General features: G+C 38.5%; 1 long non-coding RNA gene across 5 annotated transcripts; it reads left to right on the forward strand.

Moving 5' to 3' along the window:
* Positions 1 to 2391: 2391 nt before the first annotated feature.
* Positions 2392 to 5396, forward strand: LOC123086574 (uncharacterized). Of its 5 annotated transcripts, none has more exons than XR_006440942.1 (10): positions 2392 to 2675; positions 2811 to 2990; positions 3144 to 3329; positions 3428 to 3583; positions 3781 to 3960; positions 4088 to 4195; positions 4331 to 4510; positions 4663 to 4762; positions 4947 to 5102; positions 5300 to 5396. It is a non-coding gene; the product is annotated as an uncharacterized lncRNA (long non-coding RNA). The 5 variants fall into 5 exon arrangements; XR_006440943.1 differs by having other exon boundaries at positions 2393 to 2675; positions 3144 to 3233; XR_006440944.1 differs by having other exon boundaries at positions 2393 to 2675; positions 3144 to 3233; positions 3827 to 3960.
* The last annotated feature ends 3802 nt before the right edge of the window (positions 5397 to 9198 follow it).

Below are 9198 nucleotides of genomic sequence, written 5' to 3' on the forward strand. Positions count from 1 at the left end.
TTAAACTCACGCTTTTGTATTCTTTTGTCATGCCATCTTTTAACTTTTTCTTTAAACAATTTGGCATTCTCATAGGCTTGGGTTCTCCATTCATCGAGTGAGCTAATGTCAAATAACCTTTTCTCACCGGCAAGTTTGAAATCATAATTGAGCTCTTTAATAGCCCAATAAGCCTTATGTTCTAGTTCGAGAGGTAAATGACATGCTTTTCCATAAACCATTTTATACGGAGACATACCCATAGGATTTTTATATACAGTTATATAGGCCCATAATGCATCATCAAGTTTCTTGGACCAATTCTTTCTAGATCTATTACTCCCTCCATCACAGTTTGTTGGGCGCATCTTGAAAACCAGATTTTTTCACAATCCCACAGAAATAGGGCGCATCTCATTAACTATCCTATTAATTGGGGCGCATTAGGCTGCTTCCATTTCTCTTCCTCAACCGCATGCAAGTGTGAACATGAATGATTTGTGCAGCGCATGCAAGTGTGAACATGAGTGCAAGTGGGAATCAGTTTCTTTATTTGCTCGGCATGGCCTCCCGCATGCAAGTGTGAACATGAGTGCATGCAAGTGTGAACATGAGTGCATGTGAGGCCTCCTCTCCCTCTCTCTCTCCTTCGGCTCCTTTTTCATTTTGTGTTTGCATTCACAAGTGTAGGCAGCAGGGTACTATAAAACCCCATATGTTTGAGTCCATGTGGCACACAAACCCGAACCAATGGACTGCAAGGATGGCCTAGGCGTGGTGGAGGTTCCTGCCATGGAGGAGATGCAAGGCGTGGTGGAGGTTCCTGCCATGGAGGAGGTGCAAGGCGTGGTGGAGGTTCCTACCATGGAGGAGATGCAAGGCGTGGTGGAGGTTCCTGCCATGGAGGAGGTGCTAGGCGTGCTCGACGTTCATGTCGTGAAGGAGGTGGTGCAAGAGCAAGAGGTCGGAGGGCCGGTGCAAGAGCAAGAGGTGGTACGCAAAACCTACTCCAACCCGACCTCAACTTGTGAGGTGTGTATTCATCCGGCTTTGAGCCTCAAGTGTGGCATTCGCGGTGAGGCTTCCATATTCCTTTGCTTAGGATGTAGGCTCCCGGTACCAAAAGATTTGCGTTCTTGCGAGTCGTGTGGAAATCCTTGCCTCTGTGACAATTTTTGGTGCAAAGATTGTGCGACTACGGTGGCGATAAACAAAGATGGGGTATGCATAAGGTGACGTCGCAACCCATCTATCTATCTCGAGGACGAAAATAAAGCGCATAATGTGCCGGATAGTCAAGTTTAGATTCACCGGATGATGAAAATAAAGTGAGTTATAATGGTTTTATATGCTTCAAGTTTATAATATTACATGATCTTATGTAAGGAAGTGATGGAGGGAGTATTGCCATATGATCTTATGTAAGAAAGTGAGTATGAATATGGTTTTATATGATCTTATGTTTAATATGATCTTGTCATGTAATGTTATATGAAAATGGTTCGATGATAAGCATAAACTTTTTAGTTCAAAACAGTCCAGTACACACCACTCAAATGCACCCTCAAAAACCAAACACACAAGGAAGTAAGGTTAATGAAACTAATACTCGAATAGTAGCACCATCACATGAGGCAGTACAAAACAGGCCACAAAATATTTGATAAGGTTAATGAAACTAATACTCCAACAGTAGCACCATCACATGAGGCAGTACAAATCATGTTGAGTTCAAGAACTCAATTGCCTGCTCAACATATTCTCGATCAATCGTCAAACTAACCGGGAGAAGTCCTTTTCTCTCTAATGTTTTTTTCTTCAAGTGAGGAACTGCGTAGTGGATAGACCCCTTGTGCTTGATGATCTCTCTCATGCACGCTTGATGACTCAACCAGATCCTATTGAGCTTTTGATGTGGGTACTCAGCTAGGGATTGATTAACCTATGACACATAACAGCAAGAAAACTCAAATCAGTACATAAGCAAGTAGCTATGTATCACAAATAACATATAAATACTCAAATGGAACATTGCAAGACCTTTTGGACAATCTCAGCTAGGGTTTTGGGCATCTTTCTATGGAACATGGCTTGAATTGAGGCAAACCAACCAAGATCTAATATATTTGTGTCAGGAGAATTAGGTGGTTGGTATATCTATCTATACCTATACTAATTACAGACTCCCTAAAAATTACCACGTTAATTAGAATTTACAAGCCGTTAATCTGGTGGGACCGAATTATTACGGTTCAGATCCACCATAGATCCACCCATATAATTATGTCCAAAAAATATTGAACTGCAATTTTTTTCTCTATTCTCATTGTTAAATAAAGACCCCTAAAAATCTAATAAAGAAAAATTCGTACTAATCCTATATACGCCACGCCACCATCTCTTATTCTAATTTGTTTAGAGCTCTCTTATAATCTAATTAACTATACACGGTCTCCTCCCACGGTCTACCCTCATACACGGGACTAGATCTTCCTCCTCTCCCCTCCCACGGTCTCCTCTTCTTCCGTTATCTCTCTCTCGCCCCAACCCCAGATCGAAGAAAAATCCCTCCACAATCTTCCTTTGGATTATCTCTCTCCCCCAATTAAAAAACAAATGGATTATATCTCTCAAACGGAAGGCATGGATTCCATGGGCTCAAGGAGCTTTTTGCATCAATATAATTTTCCTCATGTGTATGATATTCGTTTTTGGTTTACTGTTGAATCAACTATGGCTTTTCCTTGGATTCAGATTATATTTTTACTCTATCGTGTCCTCTGATAGCGTTGTGCTCTCCACGGATTGGATCTGAATCATCTCACGTACAGGTTTTGGATGCCTCATGTTGATCAGATCGGAGGACACCAACTATACCCATACTCCACGATCTTTTCCTCTTGATTATCTCTCTTTCCCCCAATGTAAAACGAATGGATCAAATAGAAGACATGGATTCCGTGTGGTCAAGGAGCTTTATGCATCAAAATAATTTTCCTCATCTACATCAGGTTCGTACTTTCACACAGACTATTCTGAATTTCGTTTTTGCAGGTCTATGCTTGGATCAACCGTTGCTTTTCCTTTTGATTCAGATTCAATTTTTTTCCTATGTCCTCTCTTAGTTTGTTTCTCTTGATGTATTGGATCCTTTATCTTCTCAGGTACAATTTTGGATTCCACATGGAGATCATGTCGGGGCACACCAACTATACCCATCGTTACTGCTCAAGAATCTCCCACTCTGTACGAAGGTTGTCTCTGGTCAGTTGATGTCATTGTTCCATTGGTTTGTTACTCTTTTTTTCAGATTAAAGCATTGGATTTGTAGCTTCCCTTGGACTAAACAAGTACTAATCTTCAGAATTCTATGTTCTTTTACCTGCTAATCTTTTTGTACTCCTTTAACTTTCTTATATTCAAATCATACTTTCATTATTTCTTGCAGTATAAGTTCAAAATTATGGCATGAGACATGGGGATGCAATTAAACTCAATGGAGAAGGAAACCTGGAAAGGGATGAACAGAGTAATTAGTCTGTGTGATGCCATTAACCTTGACAATAATGAACTTATGGGACTTGGAATGATACTAGATGAAGAGGTCAGTTTATTGGTAAATTGTATGATCTGCAAATAGTACATGATACTATGAGTTATATAGTAGCTATTATAAATCTAGAGGTATCTTCTCAGTGCATTATATAACACTATATTGGCTTAGTTGCGTGTGTAACTGTGTGATGTTATTAATTCGTGCAAGTATCATTCAATCCAAAATTGGCTTGACCGCCGTTGCAGCTGGCCATCGTCGTGATGGTGGGTTCATAACGCTGCTGCTTCTTAGGTGGAACGTCGTCGCTTCACGGCTGGTCGAAATGCAGCGCCAATGCAAAGGCAGGTTTAGCCAGCCCTGAAGTTCTGCATCTATGCGTACATGTGATGGCTTTCTAGGGCGTCACGTACATATATGGTTTCCAGGTCAGAGTCTATTGTTTTGATTTTTTGTTTTTCCTTTTTATGTTTTCCCATTGTACTGATTTTGAGTTTATTTGATACGAATTATATGGTTAATTTAGGTGAACAAAATATTTTGTTTGGTTTTCAGGCAAGTCAATTCAGTTCGTTTTGAACAAATGGATTGTATCTCTCAAACGGAAGGCATGGATTCCATGGGCTCAAGGAGCTTTTTGCATCAATATAATTTTCCTCATGTGTATGAGATTCGTTTTTGGTTTACTGTTGAATCAACTGTGGCTTTTCCTTGGATTCAGATTATATTTTTACTCTATCGTGTCCTCTGATAGCGTTGTGCTCTCCACGGATTGGATCTGAATCATCTCACGTACAGGTTTTGGATGCCTCATGGAGATCAGATCGGAGGACACCAACTATACCCATACTCCACGATCTTTTCCTCTTGATTATCTCTCTTTCCCCCAATGTAAAATGAATGGATCAAATAGAAGACATGGATTCCGTGTGGTCGAGGAGCTTTATGCATCAAAATAATTTTCCTCATCTACATCAGGTTCGTACTTTCACACAGTCTATTCTGAATTTCGTTTTTGCAGGTCTATGCTTGGATCAACCGTTGCTTTTCCTTTTGATTCAGATTCAATTTTTTCCCATGTCCTCTCTTAGTTTGTTTCTCTTGATGTATTGGATCCTTTATCTTCTCAGGTACAATTTTGGATTCCACATGGAGATCATGTCGGGGCACACCAACTATACCCATTGTTACTGCTCAAGAATCTCCCACTATGTACGAAGGTTGTCTCTGGTCAGTTGATGTCATTGTTCCATTGGTTTGTTACTCTTTTTTTCAGATTAAAGCATTGGATTTGTAGCTTCCCTTGGACTAAACAAGTACTAATCTTCAGAATTCTGTGTTCTTTTACCTGCTAATCTTTTTGTACTCCTTTAACTTTGTTATATTCAAATCATACTTTCATTATTTCTTGCAGTATAAGTTCAAAATTATGGCGTGAGACATGGGGATGCAATTAAACTCAATGGAGAAGGAAACCTGGAAAGGGATGAACAGAGTAATTAGTCTGTGTGATGCCATTAACCTTGACAACAATGAACTTATGGGACTTGGAATGATACTAGATGAAGAGGTCAGTTTATTGGTAAATTTTATGATCTGCAAATAGTAGATGATACTATGAGTTATATAGTAGCTATTATAAATCTAGAGGTATCTTCTCAGTGCATTATATAACACTATATTGGCTTAGCTGCGTGTGTAACTGTATGATGTTATTAATTCGTGCAAGTATCATTCAATCCAAAATTGGCTTGACCGCCGTTGCAGTTGGCCACCGTCGTGATGGTGGGTTCATAACGCTGCTACTTCTTGGGTGGAACGTCGTCGCTTCACGGCTGGTCGAAATACAGCGCCAATGCAAAGGCAGGTTTAGCCAGCCCTGAAGTTCTGCATCTATGCATACATGTGATGGCTTTCTAGGGCGTCACGTACATATATGGTTTCTAGATCAGAGTCTATTGTTTTGATTTTTTGTTTTTCCTTTTTATGTTTTCCCATTGTACTGATTTTGAGTTTATTTGATACGAATTATATGGTTAATTTAGGTGAACAGAATATTTTGTTTGGTTTTCAGGCAAGTCAATTCAGTTCGTTTTGAGTAAGTCTTCAACACTGACTGTTTCGCATTTTCTACTTATATGTGGATTGTGTTTCTCACATTCGGTGCTATGTTTGAATCTTTCATAATTTTGTGTTTCTTTAAGAGTTCCAACAGATTCATTTTTTGTTTCACGTTCTAACCGTCAATGTGCACTTGATTTTTGCTCTCCAGGGTTATAATTTGAATTATGTTGTTCTCCATGTTTCCAGTTATTTCTTTGAAGGGAGGTCAATCGATTGGTGAGGTCATCAACGGCTGTCTATGGTTGTCTCTAGGTATCAAAAATTATTTCTCGGGCTATTGTGGACACAGGTTATTGTCTGCAACTACTCATGTTACAGGCAATGCTGCCAGAAAATGTTCTAATGTCATGGACACTGTTCACATGCAGCTGTAGAATTTATGTCTAAGGACCTTATCCACACAAGGATACTATTGAACCTTCTTTGACAGTTGGAGACTGAGATCGAGCAGAAGTATGGCAACCATGTCGTGTGGAAAAGGGCCCATGAACTAGCATGTCATCATGTCACCGTGTCAGACAATACATTGCGTAATGCATGAGAGGCTCATATTAAGCTTGGCCATCTTCTCTTGATTTTTTTTCAATCAGATTGTCGTACTAGGGAATTTGCACTGCTTACAAGTAAGGATCGGCCTTCACCTCACTCTATGCATTGTAACATTGTTATTTAATTTAGGTTAAAGTTATGATAAATGCATGCCTGATTTAGAGATGAGATGACTACTTTAAGTTCGGTTCAAGATTTAACAACAGTCAGATTATTAGCCCATTATTCCGAACATATGCAAAACTAAGAAAATTTATTCATTGTAGTCAACATCAATACACCTGCCGTACCCCCAAGTGGATGCAATCGGATTTGGGCGTACCAACTTTAAGTGTACATCCAACATACAATAAAAAAATTAAGCGTGTAAATGATGAGAATTAATCTCAAACAGAAAAGCATAGTTGCGCCTTTTTTTTTCTCTTCTCCGTTTGATTTTGTTCTGGAAGTGATTAAATTTTAGTGAGGTAGAGTCTGTCTATCCGAATATGAATTCCTGGAGGTAATGGATCCCAAATTAAATATGGTGTAATAATCGGTGTATCTTTGTATTAGAAGTTCCACAGTTTTTGGTAGTAATATGCATGTTAATTTGTAGTAACTACATGTATAGGGTGGCAAATAGTGGATATGAGGAGTGCATGGTCAGAAAATAATGCTTTCTTTAAATATTGTATTATTATTTCTATAAATATCACATTGTTTCAAAATTCAATCTCGGTACATATAAAATTATTTCTATGAAATATTTACCTAAATTGACCTGAATTCAAGAAAGAGATGACCACATTTACTTTTGTCAACATGTTAATAAATATATTAATCATTTTAATTTTAGTAAATTACTAATATGATCAAAGTCGGCATGTTTATAACAATTCAGAACCAAAGGGATGCACAAAAGTGCAACCATCAAAGCATGTACAGAAGCTCAATGACATGGCTATTTCCTCTATGCATGATTTTATAGTTTGCGTTATATGTGTTCGAGATTAGGCCTTTGTATTGTCTATGAAAGGAGTAACAAGGTAGGTTGATAATATAAAAAAATGTTATCTGAGATGTATTTGTCGATATCTATTCCTTTTTGCAAAATAAAATGTAAAACTTTTTTGTTGTTTATGATTCTGTGAGACTCTCTCATTATCTATCTATAGTGAATTTCTTATTCTCTAGAAACTGATTTGAATAGATGAAAGGTGAATGGACGTTAAGAAAAAAAAGTACTTTAATATTGTTAAGGCATTATATACCATGATAGGAAGTCATAATTTGTTTATTTTCTTATCTAATAAATAGAAGAAAAAAAGTATATGCTGCATTTCATATGTTATCTTATATACATTTTCATTTAAGTACAAAAAGACATGGATATTAAACCCAATGGTAAAATTGCATCCCATATTTTATTATATAGGTCAAGTTGAAGTAGTAGCTTACCAACTAGCCCGTGTGAATGCACAGGTTGGCGACTAGTCATCTTAATATCCCAACCACCCCTAGCAGCTTCCTGCAAAAAAAGTGGATCATCTGGTTTTATATGAGTCCTAGCATTGTCCTGCTGTACGTAGATGGTGTTCCATCTATCGCTCTCAGGCCACTTTTCCTTTATAGCCGGCAGTACATATTTCACTAAGTATTCCTGACTTTTCTCCCTGTCCACTGTATGGCAAGGCTTCAGCTCCCATGTCCCTCTCAACCTATGGATATAGAAATAAAGTAAATAATGTGCACATAAAAATTTAGCAGAAAGTAGGAGTAGTAACAAGAACAAACCCCAATCTGTGTAAGCCCAAACCCCAATCTTTTTTGCTTGCACCCACTCTGTGTAAGCCCAAACCCCAATCTTGCCATTAAAAACACAATTGCCTTGAGCATCATACCTTGGTCTAGCCATTGCGGACAAGAACATAATTTTTTGAATGTGGTTTTTATGTTTACATTCCCGGTGTGGTGCATTCTCTCTATGGCTCATATACATGTTCTGGGTCTTCCGCATGCGATAAAACCATTTCTCATCTATATGAACCACATCCATATCAGCCCTAAATGTGGGTTTGATACCGCTTAGGGATGTTAGGCTACATGGCTCAAGATGCTTAAGAGCATACTCCACACGAGCCCTTTGATTTTCATCAGTCAAGGCAGGCTTCAATTCACTCGTTATTCGTCTAATTTCCTTCATCTTCAACCTACAAGAAAATATAACAACCTATATATCAATGACATACACATTTGACATGTAGAAAATTGACATATATCAATGTATAACGCTCACCTTCGCCAAACAGTGGAAGTTGACACGTTCATATGTCCAGCAACTTGTTCTAATGTTGTTCTCTCTCCGGGTGGGATGGCCTCCAATGCATCTATGTTGAAATTAATCTTCTTCCTTCCTGATTTGAGCTTTCGAATGTTTTTGACCCCAGTAATGCCACCGCCTCTTTTAGCCTCCTGCCATACCCTTTGCACTATCCTCCTAGGACAAATACAAACTACCGCAACAGCTTTAGAAACTCCATGCTTCAACCTTTTACTCGTACCATTACGGGCAATGATCTCAGCATATATGTGACGCTTGTCATCGGTACTGTACTGTCTTCTTGTCTCCTTGTTCGACATAACATCTAGATGCATTCGAGAAATAATTAGACAAACAAAAAATATGGAATATTAGTGAAAGACAAATATGTTCTAAATGTGCTTACTCAAATCGATAGGTTGTCTTTGGGTTTGAGCAGCCTCTTGACTAGGAGGGTATTCGTCGGCATGGGAAAAATTTGGGTTGTATCCAGTACCTCGGTAGCCAATGGTACCCTCATTTCCACCAATACCTTGTAGTAACAGGAAAGGAAACATATTAATCATGAGATTTTAGTTAATAATGTACATGAAAATTACTGTCTATGATTACAAGGCTGAACCTGTTGTGTTATCTCCATTCATCATGTTGAGTTCTAGACCGAAGCCAGTTCCTTGGATCATGCACACGT

This window comes from Triticum aestivum, chromosome 4A (genome assembly GCF_018294505.1).
Source record: "Triticum aestivum cultivar Chinese Spring chromosome 4A, IWGSC CS RefSeq v2.1, whole genome shotgun sequence".
Lineage (NCBI taxonomy): Eukaryota > Viridiplantae > Streptophyta > Magnoliopsida > Poales > Poaceae > Triticum > Triticum aestivum.